The 18,584-nt window shown below is 38.4% G+C and overlaps 1 protein-coding gene across 1 annotated transcript in view; it reads left to right on the plus strand.

Moving 5' to 3' along the window:
- Positions 1-4,863: 4,863 nt before the first annotated feature.
- Positions 4,864-18,584, plus strand: part of WDR47 (WD repeat domain 47) — a 57,690-nt gene continuing 43,969 nt past the window's right edge. Inside the window, exon 1 of the mRNA XM_007106451.4 lies at positions 4,864-5,091. The gene's annotated coding sequence lies outside the window, so the exon portion shown is untranslated. The remainder of the gene's footprint in view (positions 5,092-18,584) is intronic.

The raw sequence follows: 18,584 nt of genomic DNA on the forward strand, positions 1-18,584 counted from the left end.
CAGAAACTTTAAGGAACTAAGGTTGACTTTATGTAGCCAATAAAATCCCTTGGAGAAACAGACTGGTACCTTGCTTACAGGGTTCCCAGCAACCTTACCAGGTGAGTAAGGAAGGTCAATTCCTGACAGGTGCAGGAACCTCAGGATATTTGGGGGACCTTGAGAAGAGAGGAATTCACCCCACTACTATATAGGTATTACAGACAATTGTGATGGTAAGTTCTTGGCTTGACTTCTGGCCTCAAGAGGCATTTAAAATTCCAATCTGAAAAAAAAAAAAAGTCCAGTCTGAAATTCCTTATGAAAGGTTCCAACAAAGCAGAAGATTAGGAGGGCCTACATGGTCAGTTGCAATTCTTGCTGTATTTAAGTAGATAAACAGGCCAAGTTTATTGAAACTAATTTTGCAAACAAATTTGTCTTAAGTCGACTACCTTTGGTTAAAAATTAGGGTGATGGGACTTCCCTGGTGGCGCAGTGGTTAAGAATCTGCCTGCCAACGCAGGGGACAAGGGTTTGAGTCCTGGTCCAGGAAGATCCCACATGCTGCCGAGCAACTAAGCCCATGTGCCACAACTACTGAGCCTGTAATCTAGAGCCCTTGAGCCACAACTATGGAGCCCACGAGCCACAACTACGGAGCCCACGTGCCACAACTACTGAAGCGTGCGTGCCTAGAGCCCATGCTCCATAAGAGAAGCCACCGCAATGAGAAGCCCATGCACCGCAACGAAGAGTAGCCCCTGCTCGCCGCAACTAGAGAAAGCCCGCGCACAGCAATGAAGACCCAATGCAGCCAAAATAAATATTAAATAAACTTATAAAAACATGATTTTAGAGAGAAAATTTATGTTTCAGTAATACACTGGATATTAGCTTCTAATACTGTCCATTTGTCTTTGAGGTTTGTTTTCTACCTATAAACTGGACGAGATCTTCAATTCTTCTAGTTTCATCATATCTAGCTACAACTCTCTGAACTAATGTCTGCTTTTTCCCATCCTTTTGATTTGGAATTATTGAGAATTGTCTTTTCTCCTGAAGCCCTGCAAACTAAAACTAGAAAACTTGATATAAACTTCAGAGAAATCACCACAGTTGCTCATGTTTTAGACAATCTTTTTTGTGCCTCTTGCTATGTGGGCCACCCAGAAAGTTTACTGGTATACCTGATGACATCACCAAAGACATTCAAGTGACAAACCAGGAAAATCTGTCAAATTGTCACTGCCTGTCCTATTCCATCTGAATATGCTTTAAGCCGGACGTCTAGAAATCTCCACTGGCTGCCTTCAGATCCCAGCAACTAGGATTATGTGTCTGCTCCAGTCATTAACCATTGTTTTATTTTGTCCCCATAGAAATGCCTCATTAAATGCCTGTTTGCTTGCACCACAGCCCTAATTTGGGGAGCCCACCTGAACCACCTCCTCCTAAAATGAGTCTAACTGAACTAATCTATTGTCAGGACTAAGACACTGGTTCAGTGAGATAAAACAATCTTCCACCTCAGCTTCTGGACTATGAAATTTCTTGGGGGAAGTTTTAAAGGTGGGATGGTAGGGGAGCAAAATTTGCCTCCCTAAAATGTTTCTCTTTGGCATAAGCATTATTTTATGCTGATTATTTTTAAGAAACAAAAGATTCAGGAAGTCTTTCTTTTTACCTCCCCCTTAACTGCCTAAAAGAATTTAGATAAAGGGCCTGGTCCAGGAAGAGCACCATCGCGGGAGATAACCTACACAGAATATGGGCTAAGAGTGGTAAGGGGAACTCTTCAGGGCCTGGAGACCAGTGTCTTCTTTGTGTCCCATTGTCTCTGCATAACCCAGCAAACATTTGTTTACCAAACATTTTCCCATCTTCCTGTAAAGTGTTTTCCTCCCCTTTGGAGTCCCAAATCCCTAATCCCTTCTCCTTTTCTCAGATGGCATGTAAGCCTCAATTGCCTAACTTGGTTTAGGGCCTCATATTCTTATGGACTCCCACACATAGGTAATTAAATTCATTTTTTTCTCCTGTTAATCTGTCTGGTGTCAATTTAATCATTAGACCAGCCAAAAAAACCTCAAGAAAGATAGGGGGGAGATTTCCCCCTTACCAACATATTATTAACATTTCCTAACACATAGTTTCTAGTTTTTAAAAATTGTTGAACTATTTCAATGACTTAATTTAAATAGGTTGAGTATTTCTTTCCAAAACAAGTATTTTATTTTATTTACTTTTGTTTTCAATATAACATCCAGATATTTACTTAATATAAATAAAAGCATACCTTTTTTACGTTGAAACAAGAAGTTTCTTTACTAGGTTCAACCATCCGCATAGAATTTAAGCTTTTATTTAGGGGTGTGGAGAGGAGCTCTGGTAGACCTAGTATTCTACCTTTATAATCCTTGAACCTGTTTGAAGGAGAAGCAGCTGTGGTGGTACTTTGTTTTCCCAGGGCCAGAGCACTGCTGGCTCTGAAGCACACAGCTCTTTGGTGTGTATATTTATGAATATGCATTCTAATGAGAGTGGAGCTTTTAAAACAAATTCCCTTATACCCACTGATCTTCCCCTGAACAACTTGAGGCAAGATTTCCTTACTTAGGTTTGTACCCAGCTTCCTTTTACTTTTGGGGAAACACCAAAAACTTTTATTCTCCCTTTTGGAAGTGAGATTTGAGAATCAGATTAAAACGGGTCCACCTTAGCCTATAGGCTTATTTGAGTCACAAGGCCCCATTAATCATTCCGTCAAGTTAGAACCTGCATTTTCAAATGATACCTAGCCTAGTTACTGATCCAGAGCAGTAAATATTTGGTGAGTGATTGAGGCAGTACCTCAGGATGTGAGGACAGCCCTTCATCTAAGAAAGCCTTGTCCTTTCTGAACAATTCGCTGCTTTGCAGCAACTAGAGTGAAAGACAAGAAGATCTAATCTTAACCAGTGTGGCTGAGTGTAGAAGGAAAGGTGATATCTTAGACTAACAGCTATTAAGGTTGTAGTGTAAAACTTGATGTTACATTAGGAAGCAAATACATAGTCAATGCATTTATCAGTGTACAGGTGATAAGATGTACCAGATGTCTTGTATTTCAGTGCCTGGTTCTTTTCCTCCTCCCATCCCCCTTTTCTGGAAATATAATGGTTGTGCATCTGCTTCCAATAATTCTGATTACTGTTTACTGAAAACTTAGATGCAAATAACACTATGCCCTAGGGCATGAGGGATATAAACATGAATAAGACCTCTTATTCCCTCTGCCTTGTCAGAATAAAGTCCATTTTCTTCAAACTAAAATTTCCAGTTATTACACAGTGAGGTGGAGCAGATAAAGAAGGTTTTAAGATTCAGAATGGTTAGAATCTTGGCTCTGCTACCTATCAGCTATTTGACCTTAGGTGATTTATTTCCCTTAGTCTCTAAAATGGTAATAATTAACAGGCACTTTAAGGGAGATTGTGAGGCTTAAATGAGAATATAGGCAAAGCGTTTTGTTTTGTAGTTAGTGAACACCAAAACCAATCTTGTGCCAGAAGGTCAGTTTCTTCCTTTTTATAGCACTCTGCCCCTATTAGGTGGTCAAATGTTTTTCAGATTGTTCCTGATTAGTAACTGTTTCTAGATTTAGTTGAAGATTTAAGTGATGCTGGTTCTTGTAACTGCTATTGTTTGAGAATCAAGATTGACAAGCGAGTTGTCAGGTAAACTATACTGGTAAAATAATCAACAGACTATTTATTTCCAAGATATATTTGCCCACTTTTTTATTTTATACGTTCTGTAAAGTTTTTGTTGTTGTTGCTGTTTTTAACATCAAGACCCTGGGTAACATTAACTTGTGTTTACATTTATTTTTCCGTCACTTATCACTGAGAGCATTCTTAATGAAGACTTTCTTCCAGGAGTTAATCAGGGCTAGGCAATTTAAGTTTTGCAGTTAAGCTTCTGTGCTTGAATTGTTTTCCATCAATTTGTAAATATTTTTCTTAGAACCTTTTCCTCAAGCTAGAGCTTCTTTTATCTTGAATTGGGTCAAATTCTTCCTTTCCAGAAATGTTTCTGATGTTTATTACCAGTCCCTTTTGCCACATTTCCCTCACTTTGGGAGGCCCCACTTACTCTTGGCTTTTAGCCTTTGTGAGGACCAAGTTCTTATAGGTTTGTGTCCTGTATTCTTTTGTTAGCTCTACATGGTTTTACCCCTGAATGCTTAATTCAGCTCGGTTGAGCATCAAGTATATTTGTGGAATGCTGCTGCACCGATAGGGTGGGAACTAGTGAGGTTTGCTGTCATGGGGCTTACAACCAAAACGGGTGATGGAAAACAGTGAATGTGTTAAGTGTTAAATAACAAAAATACTTCAAGCATCAAGAAGGGGGAATTAAACTGCTGGAGTCTTCAGGAAGGAAGTGGGACCTGGAAAAGCAGAGAGAGGAGAAGGCGGCGAGATTTATTTCGCTATCCCTTACTAATAGATCAACAGGGAGGAGTCCTAAGAGTCACTTCTAATGCGCAGACGACTCTCGATTCGCAGGAGACAACCCCCTCCGCCCTATTTAGGGACGCGGGGTCACCAGCCACCAAAGGGTCTGCGTGCCGGCTGCTGGTCTCTCACTCAGTCGCCGAGCCGGCTTTTCCTTCGAGTCCAGATGGTCCTTGGAGCGCTAGCGGGGAGCCGGTACACCAGACCAGTCCCCACCGTGCTCCGGGCTGGCGCCCGCCCAGCCAACTCTCCCTTCGACGCAGGCACCTGCCTGGCCGCCCCGCTCGGCGGGGTCCTGAGGCTCCTCGGGGAAGCGCGGCGATTGGCTGCGGCTCGGGGCTGGTGCTCGGCTGCAGCGCCGCTTGACAACCGCAGTGTGAGAGGCTGAGCGGACGGTCGCCGGCTCGGGAGGGGGAGACTGGAGAAACGACAGACTGACGAGCTGATGGATTGACGCGCGGGCGGCTGGAGGCAGGACCGACGCCGAGCCCAGACTGCCGCCCTCACACTCCCTTTCCAGCCCAGAGCCCGCCGCTTGGGGGCCCCGTCCTCCGGCCTCCACGCCTTTTTCTCCTCCGCTGTTTCTCCGGGCTCGTTCCGGAGCCCTCAGGTGAGCGACTTCGGGAGGCGGAGGCGGGGTCGGGCCGCGCTGCACACCTCGGGTTGCCATGGTCACCCGTCATCGCCTGTCACCACTTGACAGGGCTGCGACCGTGGCGACCCCCAAGGGCGGCGTTCGCGGCCCCCGAGAACGGTCTTGGGTAGGCTTGGGTGCTGACTGGGTGGCGACTGGGGTCGTGGGTGAGGCCCCGGCGCCGACGGATGGGGGCCAGGCCCCGACGGGAAGCCGCCGCTCCTGAACCACACCTTTCTCTCGCTGCCAACCCGGCTCCGGGGGCCGAGCGACGGCCCTCGCCCTGGCACCGCCCCCCCCGAGCAGTAAGCCAGCGCAGGGTTGGTGCCCACCTCGCTGCTGCTGCGGGGCGGGAGGGCGGCTGACTGCGCTGATTCTTCCTTCCTCGCCCCTCTGCCGAGCCCGAGCGACAGCCGAGCGACGCGCTCGCGTCCCTTTCTGGGCACCCCTTTGGCCGGGAGGAGGGGAGAGCGCTGCGGGGCTGGGGCAGCCCCGCGGGGGCCAGGTTTGGCCTTTCTGACGTCAGTGGTCAGTGGCAGCAGGGCTTCGGGGGTCTGGGCGGGGTCCCGGAGGGGGGCAGCGACTGGGTTTGGAACTCGGGTTGGACCGGTGCCCCGGGGGCGTCTGCGTAGGACACACGGGAACGGGAGCTTGTAGAACTCTTAGGGTTAAGCCGCTTTCTTATGTTGGGGAGAAAGAGAATGGGGCTGCAGCTCCGGCGCGAGGCCTTGGACGAAAGGGGCGGGGGCAGGCAGGGGCGGCCTTTGACCAGCATTTGATTTTTTTTCTTTTCTGTACCCAGAGGTGCAGTCAGTAACCACGCATGGTATCTGAGCAGAGCGTTTTTGGCAACTTGGTTCTCTCTGCATAATGAAGGGAGAAGTCTTTGTTCCACCCACATTCATAGGTTGTGATCCTAACACTTATTTCCCTCCCTTTGCTGCGGACTTCTTAGAATGCTTCAAGAAGTTAATGGCACAGAGATTAACATGTAGGCTTTAATATGCTATAAACCTTTTCTTCACAGTAAATCCAAGTAGAATTTTTTTTGTCTCCAGTGTTGTTACGTGTTGCCTTGAAATTTTACTCGAAAGGAGAAACGCCTAAGAGCCCATTTTCCTTTATATGACATATTCTTTGGTCTCGTTTAGGAGGAAACTAATGAACAGTTTTACTTTAGGTTTCAGTGGGTAGATTGCTTCCACACTGGAAAGAAAAATTATTTTAGTGACCAACCAATTAAGCCATAACAGTATATTGTTAGGGGAAAAACACACACACACAAACACTTGAATTTGATGCCATTATGGATATGTAATTTTTTTGTGAGGAATTTTAACCTCTTTTCCTTCCCACCCTCCCTCTTCCTAATTCTTGTCTTTTTCTTTTTTAAAGTCAGTACTAGGAATGTATCATAAGAGAGCAGGGGTACTCAGGGGTACTATCTTATGTTCCTAGTTACATAATTGTGTTCAGCCTCTTTTTCTGTTTGTGAAATCGAGTTTATCAGTTAGTTACTTACTAAATAGTGTGTGATATGCTTTGATATATGCTGCAAAATAAGTATGAAAAGATGCAGTTTTCCTCAGTAGCTCAGTAAGCTGGAAATCAGATTTCTAGGATTTAAGTTTCCCTTTGCTACTGATTGCAATCTTGGAAGAGCTACTTACCCTACTATTGACTTAATTTCCAGATGATAGTACTTGCTATTGTATTAGTCTGGGAATGAGCTCTGAAGTTGAACAAAATAAAGTATTTGCAAGCACTTTGGAAAAAAATTTAAGGCATCTGTTGATTACCTTTTAACAGAATGGAGCATTGACATGGCTAATTAAAATTTTCTGCATGATCTATTTAGCATTTCTAGGTCCAGGACCTTATTTCTTACAATGGCCTTAAAAAGGCTCATGGAAACTATTAAGATGCATCTTTACTCCTTGGCAGAGGTTCTTTATTACTGTGGTAACATGGAGAAAAGGGTGTTTCCTCCCTGTATGTGGGTCAGGATTGCTTTCCTGCTTTCAGTAGGGTGTTCTCGTATTTTAGAAAATAAGGCTATGGCCAATAACTCTTACTTGAGTTTCATTTGGTGTTAAATAATCCTCAGTGTGCATCATTGGTTCTTGAATAATCAAGAAATAGCTTACTTTATCCCCCCTGACCTTTGCTTTTCAAATAGGAGTAATAGCGATAAGCTGCAATGTGCCAAGAGATAAATCTGTCATCACAGAACATGGCACACACTAATGGAGTTGTCATCAATTTCACTTGAAGAGTTGGATAAAAAATAGTGTTTTTATATTAAACAGAAGATATATGGAGAATAATATTCACACTAATTTCTAGGTAAAATTCAAAGACTTCAAAGAAATTTTATGTCTGTGGGCTCTGTGGGGATGGGTTCAGTTTCTTCTGTCCTTATGGAGAAAAGTTTAAGAAGCATTGCCTTAGACTTACTCAGCTAATAAATGACAAATCACTACATAGGACAGGAAATAAGTTGAATTCCGTTTTATAAAACTTTGACATTAGCCTCAAGATTACTTGAATCCTAACTATCCTCTCTTTGTGTTCACCCATGTATATGTTAGAATGTTATAATGGAAAGGTCACAGGATTTTAGACCCAGTCATCCCATTCTTGCTTCTGCACTTTTTGCAGTGTGACCTTAGACAGGTAACTGACGTCTCAGAGTATTAGTGTAATCATCTGTAAAATGAAACTGGAGAGTTGTGAATGTTATATAGATGATGGATGGGAGTATTTAGCACAGGATCTGACATAGTGGATGCACAATAAATGTTAGTACTTTTTCCCTTCCCATCTCTGCATGTTAGGATATTAGCAATCCTTCAGACCCATTCTTAGCAAGATACCTCAGAACTTCCATGGCATTTTATTTGTAATTTTTTATGATACTCTTTACTTTATATTTTATGTATATTATTTTTATACAGAAGACTTTAATCCAGGTCTTAAGGTTATAAATCCAGTGCTGACCCATGTCTGAGAATACTTTTTTTTTTTGCCATTTAATTTTGAGACCATTACGTTGAATAGTCAAAGCTTACATATTTCAGCTGATTTTTCTTCCTTTTTATTTTGAGTTTGTTTTTGTTTGTGTAAAAAGATACCTTACGAAACATCACACCCTCCCTTAGAAGCCCTTGTTTTGTGTTTTATCTTCTTGTTCACCATAGTAACTCAATCATTGTATCCCAGGGATGCAGCATCGTGCCAGCACGTAATAGACACAAGTATTTTTAAATGAATACTTACTTCAAACATGTTACCACAAGTAGGAGTCTCTCCATGTGGCATCTTTAACATAATTGATCTAACCAGGATTCCCAGTGTTTCAAAATTACACCTAAAATTTTTTTAAAAAACAAGGTAAAAAAAAAACCCCAAAAAACAAGGTAAACTTTTTCCAGAGTAAATTTTTATACTTTATCTGTAGCACAGTAGCTCTTCCATAGCATGCTATTAGCAACCTTAAGGACAATGCCCTTACCTTATGAGTTCTAAAGGGGATAAATTTATATTGCACCAATCACATGCTTGCCACTCTACTAGGAGGTTGATCCCATTTCACAAGTCAACACTATTTTATAGAGAAAGAGTACTACATGAAAAAGGACATAAAATTTTTATACTATTTATAGTTGATATATTTGATTTAAATAATGAATTCTGTGAAATCAATGAGTTTTTATGATGAAGTGCCATGTTTTGTGACTTTTGTTGATCTATTGAAAAAGAAAATGGAACTTACATAAAATCTTTGAGAAAGCTTTATAGAACTGAGCTAAAATTGGTGCCTTAATGTCCATTTTGGTTTAACATTTTTTCCTATTTATCATTTTCTTCCAGTTTTATTGATATATGATTGACATATAGCACTTGATAAGTTTAAGTACAGCATAATAATTTGACTTACATACATTATGAAATAATTATCACAGCAAGTTTAGTAAACATCCATCATCTCATATAGATACAAAATTTTAAAAATAGAAAAAAATATTTTCCCTTGTGATGAGAACTCTTAGGATTTACTCTCAAAAACTTTCCTGTATAATATACAGCAGTGTTAATTATTTTCATCATGTAGTGCATTACATTCCTAGTACTTGCTTATCTTATAACTGGAAGTTTGTACCTTTTGACAGCTTTCATCCAGTTCTCCCTTGCCCTGCTCCTTAACTCTGGTAACCACAAATCTGGTCTCTTTTTTCTATGAGTTTGTTTGTTTGTTTTTGAAGTATAATTATTGAAAACTGTGTTAGTTCCTGTTATATAACATAGTGATTTGATATTTCTATACATTTCAAAATGATCACCATGATAAGTCTAGTTACAATATGTCACCCTACAAAGATACTACATAGTTATTGACTATATTCCTCACACTATACATTTTATACCCATGACTCATTTATTTCAGAACTGGAACTTTGTACCTCTTAATTTCCCTCACCTATTTCTTTTCTCCCCCAACACCTTTCCCCTCTGGCAACCACCTGATTGTTCTCTGTATAATTGTTTCTGTTTTATGTTTTTTATATTCCACATATAAGTGAAATCATACAGTATTTACCTCTCTCTGTCTGACTTATTTCACTTAGCATAATACCCTGTAGGTCCATCCATGACAAGACTTCATTCTTTTTTATGGCTGAGTAATATTCCATTGTGCATATATGTGTGTGTGTGTGTGTGTGTGTATATAAATATACATACACACATACCCCACATCTTCTTTCTCAGTTCATCTACTGATGGGCACTTAGGTTGCTTCCATATCTTGGCTTTTGTAAAAAATGCTGCAGTGAACATAGGGGTGCATATATCTTTTCTAATTAATGTCTTCGTTTTCTTCAGATAAATATCCAGGAGTGGAATTACTGGGTCCTATGGTAGTTCTATTTTTAATTTTTTGAGGAATCTCTGTACTGTTTTCCATAGTGGCTGCACCAATTTACATTCTCACCTACAGTCCACGAGGGTTCCGTGTTCTCCACATCCTCACCAGCACTTGTTACTTGTTGTCTTTTTCAATAGCCATTCTGACATGTGTGAGGTAATATCTCATTGTGGTTTTGATTTGTATTTCCCTGATGATTAGTGATGTTGAACATCTTTTCATGTGCCCGTTGGCCATCTGTATGTCTTTGGAAAAATGTCTGTTCAGATTCTCTACCCATTTTTTAATCAGGAATCAGGTTGTTTGTTTTTTGATGTTGAGATGTATGAGTTCTTTGCATATTTTGAATATTAACCCCTTACTGTATATATTGTTTGCAAATTTTTGTAAATTTTGCTGTTTTGTTGTTTACATTATTTTGAGAGCTTGGAAATAGAATTGGGTTGGTCTTCTTTCCAACTTTAGGAAAAGCTTTTGAAATGAAATTCTGGGAAGTGCAAAAAACAGTATCTCACAACTAGATGATGTAAAGCAGCTTTAGGTGTGTCTAGGTGTGTTCATTGTATAGTACCCACATAATGGGAATTGTTAATTTCGCTGTGTACAGTTGTTGACCAGACCATGCCTGGAGTATTGTGTTCTATTTCAGATGCTTTAAAGAGAGAGATTAACAAATGTTCAGAGGAGAATGACTAGAATTGTAGGGGATCTGGAAGGTATGTGAAGAATGGTTGAAGGAAGTAGGGAAATAGACCTGATGATTGTCAGATTCAAATGTGTAAAAGTTTTTAACGTAACAAATTTTTATTATGCTGACCCAAAGACATACCTAGATTAAAGTAGATTTTAATTCAATATTAGAAAACAAAACAAAATGCCTTTTTATACTTGAGAAAAAATTGAAGGAATTCTGTATTATCTATTGCTGTGTAACAAATTATCCCAAAACTAAGTGGCTTAAAATAGCAAATATTTATCTCACTGTTTCTGAGGGTCCCAACATCCCAGCTGGGAGGCTCTGACTTTAGCTCTCTCTTGAGGTTGCCGTCAAGTTTCTTACAGCGGCTGTGGTCTCACCTGAAAACTCGACTTGGGGATGATCTCCTTCCAAGCTCAGTGACCTGACCTGGACCTCTGTTCCTTGTTGGACTGAGGACTTCTGCTCTTTACAGGCTGTTGACTGAAGGCTTCCCTCAGTTCTTTGTTACTTGGACCTTTCCACAAGGTTGCCTTATGACATGGCAGCTGGCTTCCCAGAGTGAGCAGTCTGAGAGAGGGCACATACCTGCCCTCAGGATGGATGCTACCATCTCTTTATAAATCTTGGAAATGACATCCCAACACTTCCACTCTGCACTTGGGTACAAGTGAGTCAGTAAATCCAGTCCACACTCAAGGGCCAGGGACTACAAAAGGATGTAAAAACACTAGTAGTCTTACTGGTGACCACCTTAGAGACTGTCTTCCATAGGTGCCTTGGGGGGTATAGAAATTTTCTGTTATTGGAGGCATTTATGTAGAGGTTGGCAGACCATGTCTCAGAGTTAAGTGTTCAGATATTCTGTATTAAATTAGAGAGTGGACAGAGGTACCTTCCAACTCAATTCTATGATAAGTTTATAAATGCTAAGGAAGTAGAAAAGCTAAGGATGGAAAACTTTAATGGGTAATTATATAGTATATACTCTGTTGTACTTCCTTCTATAGTTAATACTTGTATAATTTGTGTTATTTTTAGTACGCTTTCAAGTTTTTGTGATTCTTGGTTCAGTACATTTTCTTATGTTTCTGAATGTACCGCTATATAATAGATATAGTCCTATACTTACGGACAAACCATTTTTTATGTAGTTCAGTTTTGAAGCATACTCAAATATCTTAAGTTCTGCTTTTCTTGTTGAAAACAAAAAAGTGTGGGAGTAAAAAAAAGAACATAAAGGATAATTTTAATCTATTTTACAAAGCACTCTTTTGGTACCTTGGCTTTAGGTGTGACAGAAGACTATACTAGAGATTTTATCATATAATGAAAGGTTAAATTGTGTTCTTAGATAAAGCATACCTTTTACCACAGATAAGGTAAAAACACACAAACAAATAAGCAAATAAAGAATACTATATGAATTTATATGAATATTCACTTTGATCTTAGTTGATGTAGCATTAATTTGTGATTAGAATCTAAAATTAAAGTTTTTGGTACAAATATTAATCTTAAAACAATTCTACATTTCTTATTTACATGTGTTTTTATAGGTTGAAATTTTGCTTAATAAACATTTGAATGTTTACCATAAGGTGCTGTGATAATTTAAGGAATAAATATTTAAAACTCCTTTGGGACTTCCCTGGTGGCACAGTGGTTAAGAATCCACCTGCCAATGCAGGGGACAAGGGTTCAAGCCCTGGTCAGGGAAGATCCCACATGCCATGGAGCAACTGAGCCTGTGTGCCACAACTACTGAGCCTGCACTCTAGAGCCCGCGAGCCAGAACTGCTGAAGCCCACGTGCCTAGAGCCTTGCTCCGCAACCAGGGAAGCCACCGCAATGAGAAGCCTGTGTACCACGACGAAGAGTAGCCCCCGCTTGCTGCAACTAGAGAAAGACCACACGCAGCAACGAAGACCCAGCGCAGCCAATAAATAAATAAATAAATAAACAAACAAACGAACATCCTCTATCTTAAAAAAAAAATTAAGTGTGGTTTATCAAATAGGATTAGGAAGTACATTTTATTGGACCTGGAGAGATCTTTTAAAATAAAAAATCTTTAATTTCATTTTAGTTTCTGACACAGTTGAGCTAATAATTTTGTCTCTCTAGCTAAAAGGGTATGTTTAAAAGTCTGGTTAGATAGTTATTAATGTAGACTTCTAGCTTGTTTACCCACCCTATTAACATTGTTTAATAGAAAAATAATTTGAAGAATCATAGAACTATGGACCTCTGTTGGAATAATTTTTATATATTATTTCAGTAAAATGAAGGTTTTTCATTTTGGCATATTTAGATGACTATCCATTTTATGTTTTTCCTTGTTTTTGTAAAGTATTGATGCCCTTCCCTTTCTTGGGAATCAGTGTGATACAGTAGGAAGAGCTTTAGAATCTGGTCAACTTATGGTTCCAATCTTGTTCTAGGGTTTTAACCTTTGTCTACTGTATTTTCTTCCTTCCTTCCTTCCTTCCTTCCTTCTGTCCCTTCCTATTTCTATCTCTCTGTCTCTCTTTGCCTCTCCTCTGTGTCTGTTATTTCTTTTACTCTTTCACAGTCAGAAATTCTAATTTTCATTGTTACAAAGCTTAGGATATGAATTGAGGAGGAGGCAATTTCTTGCCTGGCTGTCAAGATAAGGCAGCCCAGATGTTTAAGGAACTAATGAAAAATTGATCTAAAAGTTAATCTAAATATATATATTTTTTCCTCCTCTTTGCCCCTTTGTTTTGTTACACAATTAAATAGGTTCCCTCAGGTACTTTTAAGAGATTTCCTGGATGGTGTTGACAGGGATGTTGATATCAGGATTTATGTCCTGACACACTTCTGAAAGAAGTATTCAGCTGCTAGTGAGATGTTCAGCATTAATATAAATACTGGGCTAATTTTTTAACCTTACAAAGCTTAGTATCTTCATCTGTAAAATTGGGATGAAATTGCCAATCTCGTAAGATTGTTATAAAGATCAATTAAACAATATAAGTAAAGATCCTAGAATAGATTTCGTACCCAATAGTTTTTGCATTGTAAATGTAGCAGTTGATCCTATCTTTGGGATTCTATTCTACCTGGTACCTTGATATAGAAGAGAACTTTTGAGATCTAATTCTATAATTTTTTTAAATTTTCACAGTTTTTTCTGTGTAAAATTAAAAATTTTATTTATATTAGAAATGTATGTATAAATGTACAAGTAATGCATGAATATATATTGGTTGTAAACCATTCAGATAATACAAATGATAAAGAGTAAAAAACTCCCTTCAACCCCTTTCCCTTCCTAGTTCCCCGCCCTCTATCCAATCTCATTCCTCTCTTCAGAGGTAACCACTCTGAACAGTTTGATAAGTATCCCTCCAGTCCTCTCTTTGTCATTTATTTAGACACAGAGATATTATGCCCTCCCTTTTAAAAAAGATAAATAGGCCTATTTATATTCATACATTCAGCAAATATTTATTGATAGCTGTATTGTTCTGTGATGTGCCTTTTTATTGTTAATGTACAGTAGATCGACATCACTGCATTGGTATTCTATAGTGTGAATTTACCATAATTTAACAATTCTATTGATGAGAGCTCAGTTTATTTCTAGTTTTTCTCTATTACGAGCAAATCTTAAGGAACATCTTTGTATATGTATCTTTATATATATTTGCAAGTATTTTTGCAGAATAGGTTCCTAGAAATAGAATTGGAATCGGTGAGTCAAAGAGTATATGCATTTAAAATTTTCATAGATGAAAATTTCATGCTGTCAAATTCTCTTTCAAAACGTCTGTCCCAGGACTTTGCTGTTGGCACAGTGGTTAAGAATCTGCCTGCCAGTGCAGGGGACATGGGTTTAATCCCTAGTCTGGGAAGATCCCACATGCCGCCAAGCAACTAAGCCCGTGTGCCACAACTACTGAGCCTGTGCTCTAGAGCCTGCGAGCCATAACTGCTGAGCCTGCATGCCCCAACTGCTGAGCCCGCGTGCTGCAACTACTGAAGCCTGTGTGCCTAGAGCCTGTGCTCTGCAATAAGAGAAACCACCGCAATGAGAAGCCTGCGCACCACAGTGAAGAGTAGCCCCCACTCGCGGCAACTAGAGAAAGCCTCTGTTCAGCAACAAAGACCCAACACAGGCAAAAAAAAAAAAAAAAGTCTGTCCCAATTTATATTCTTAACACAGCGTATGAAGGGGCATTTACATTCTTGCCAACACTGTATATTATCAGGTCTTTTAAATTTTTCCATAAATGGTATCTTTAATATTACTAGTGAAGTTGAACATCTCATAAATTCTTTGGTTATTTGTAGTTCTGTGAATTGTCTGGATTTTTTGCTTATTGTTCATCTGGAATTTTGGGGGAGATATTGATTTGAAGATGCTATTTTTATGTTCTAGATGGTAATCACTTAGCTGTTTATATGTATTGTATTTGGTCCTTGTTTGTCCCTTGTCTTTTAACTTTTTATGGCAACTTCTGTTAAATGGAAGATTTATATTTTTAGTGCCAAATTTAGCAGTTTTTAAATTTATCTTTTCTGTTTTTTAAAAAAAATAAATTTATTTATTTATTTTTATTTTTGGCTGTTTTGGGTCTTTGTTGCTGCGCGCGGGCTTTGTCTAGTGGCCGCGAATGGGGGCTACTCTTCGTTGTGGTGCACAGGCTTCCCATTGTGGTGGCTTCTCTCGTTGCGGAGCGCAGGCTGTAGGTGGGCAGGCTCAGTAGTTGTGGTGCATGGGCTTAGTTGCTCTGCGGCATGTGGGATCTTCGTGGACCAGGGCTCGAACCCGTTTGTTTCCCCTGCATTGGCAGGCGGATTCTTAACCACTGCGCCACCAGGAAAGTCCACCTTTTCTGATTTTTATGTGACTCAGTTACACAGCCTGTGTCTGCTTATCTTGTACATTTTTAGTACTTTAGTAATTAAATATGTTTTAAAAATACTTGTGGGTTCGAATATGCAAATAATTCAAATACTTTAATCTCATAAAGATTGAAATAATATTTGAATCTGATCTGAGAAGAGGTCTCAGTTTATAAAAGAAATACAAATCACTCTGAAATGTTATTGCTTCATTATATACATAATACATTATATTCATTATATTTCTAGTTCTTTCCAGTTTTTTGCAACTGGAAATTCATTACTTATGTTTCATGTATAATATTTCAATTGTTTGGAATAGGTAATAATTGTACATGGTACAAAATTGACAGGGTACAAAAGGGTATATAGTGAAAAGTCTTCTTCCATTTCTATTCTTTATTACCCAGTTTCCCCTTTTGGAGGCAACCATTTTTATCAATTTCTTGTGTCTTTTTCCAGAGATATTTTATGCATATATACAACATATTGTTTATGTTAACTGATTCTTCTTTTTATAGCTATATAAAGCTGCATCTGCTTTAAACATAATTTGTTCTTCACACCAAAAATTATTCACAGTTCCAGAAGGTAAATTAAAATAATTGATGAATAGAGAACAGCTGTCAACAGTAAGAAGGGACACACGCTGCATCCATGTTAGCCGATTAGCAGACGTGACAGAGCCTTGCAGTTAGAAGGGCTTTTCTTTTGTTTGTTTACTTAAATGATCTAAAACAAATCTATTTTCTTTCTTCTTATTAAACTGACCTAAGGATCAGAGACTTCAGATTATTCCAGACTTGCTATTTCCCCCTAAGAATATATACTTCCTGTTACTGAAATGTGAGTTAAAACAAATTATAAAAGTTGAAGGGAAATCATAGAAATTAGCCAAACTAACCCTCTTATTTTATGTATGAAGAAATTGAGGCCCATAGAAATTGTGACTTGCAATGTCACATTTATATTCCTGAAGGACCAGATATTACAATTAAATGATCTGGCAGCAACGTAAGTTTTTGGAATGCTGTTTTATTAAAGAGATAATAGCAAGTTTTTTCTCACTCTTTTTTTCTTTCTTTTTTTAAGGAAAAAGTACCATAGTCTTATGTTGCAGTTTGATATTTTATGAAAAAGCTTCATAGTACTTCATTTCCTTATCTGCATTTTTGCCTGTAAACTGGAATGGTAAAGGACTATTGTTCAGCGTTAGGCACTCTGTAATTCTTGGAAGGTAAAGAAAGTGGTGTTTATTGTTTAGGATGGAGTTGGGGATTAATGGAGCCTTTTTATGCACTTTTTTCTTGATTATAAAATATTTAGTGGCTGTGCCTTAATTCCCTTAATCTTATGCTTCTGAATCGTTCTCAGCCTATGCTTCTGAATCATTCAGCCTTGTGCATTTTTCTTCCTTTCTAATTTGTATTATAAGTAAGTAGAAGAAGAACCTCATTGCAAAGGAACATTTAAATATCTATTTATATTTGACTAGAAAGCTACCACTGATATATTTTTCATGAAACTTTTTCCATATCTATGTATGGAAATATACATTGAAGTCAATATATTTCTATTACCATGCTTTCTTTTCTTATCTATTGTTAACATTTTACCTTTAATCTTAGATTTCTAAAAATAATTTTATTTCTTGCCCTCTAATACATTCTTCTAATCTTGATTCCCTAAGATAGTAATCAGAAGGAGTCCATATAGAGACGCCATCTGGAATTTAGTTTCTGTAGGCGTTAATTGTATATTAGTACTAAAATACTAACCACTTTCCAGCTGGTTTCCAGATATATTTATTTTTAAAGAAAACTCTTGTTTCCTTACCTCACTTAGTCCAGATATTGAATATAAGTAAACATTTATTTCTTAAAGGAAAATTCATAGCGTTCATGTTTCTGTGATTTTTTTTTACAGTAAATCTATCATTTAATTTGGAAATACTGAAACACTCTGATTCCTCCTCCCCCATTTTGTTTTCTGTTTTCAGTGGAATATACTTTATTCCTGGTCCTATATAAATTGTGCCTGATGAGTAATTGTTCACATGTACCATGGGCTGGCAGGTCTACCTGAGATGTTATCAAGGCTGACTTTGGCTAAATAGATTAAAGGACCAGAGCTTTATCCTTTTGAATGGCCTTTTTTTTTTTTTTCTGCATCACATGGCTTGTGGGATCTTAGTTCCCTGACCAGGGATTGAACCCATGCCTTCAGCAGTGAAAGCCCAGTGTCCTAACCACTGGACTGCCAGGGAATTCCCTGGAATAGCTTTTAGAACAGTTGCAAACAAAAGCATCTACTCTGTACTTTTTTAGAGACATTTCTTCATTGATTTTTTTGCTTAAGTTAGTAAGTGTTAATTTATAACACCTATTATATACTGTACATCTCATTAAAAAATAATTTTAGTGGTTCCTAAGCTAGTTAAATCTTACTGATTTGTAGTCCCCCTGAGGGGAGGGGAAGAGGCATTTATTATTGAATTCTCCTCCTCTGAATTAGCAAAAAATTCTAGCTTTGTAGTGATTAATAGTTTAAGGAGATTAAAGAATGTTCATGAATCATGCTTTTATGTTATATTTAAAAATATATACATATGTAATTTCTAAATTATATAGCTAGGATTTTGGGAGCCTCTACAAATGTTTCAGTAACACAGGGTGGGTTAGAAAAGAATAATTCTAAGATATAGTCATTATGTTATATGTCTATGTTTTATGTTGTATCCAGCAACAGTAAAGTTTATAAGAGTTAAAATTCTGGGTTGGGTGATTAAAATATCATACTTTTCTACTGGGAATTCTACAGTATAGAATTAAAACTTATCTTTTTAAATGAATTTTTTAAAACCCTGAATAATTCTAGGGTAATTAAGATACATTTTTTGTACCTATTCAAAATCTAGATACAAAGTCAGTGTAAAATATGTATCGGTAAGAATATACTACTTCTCTT

The sequence above is a fragment of the Physeter macrocephalus genome, chromosome 4 (assembly GCF_002837175.3).
Source record: "Physeter macrocephalus isolate SW-GA chromosome 4, ASM283717v5, whole genome shotgun sequence".
Classification (NCBI taxonomy): domain Eukaryota; kingdom Metazoa; phylum Chordata; class Mammalia; order Artiodactyla; family Physeteridae; genus Physeter; species Physeter macrocephalus.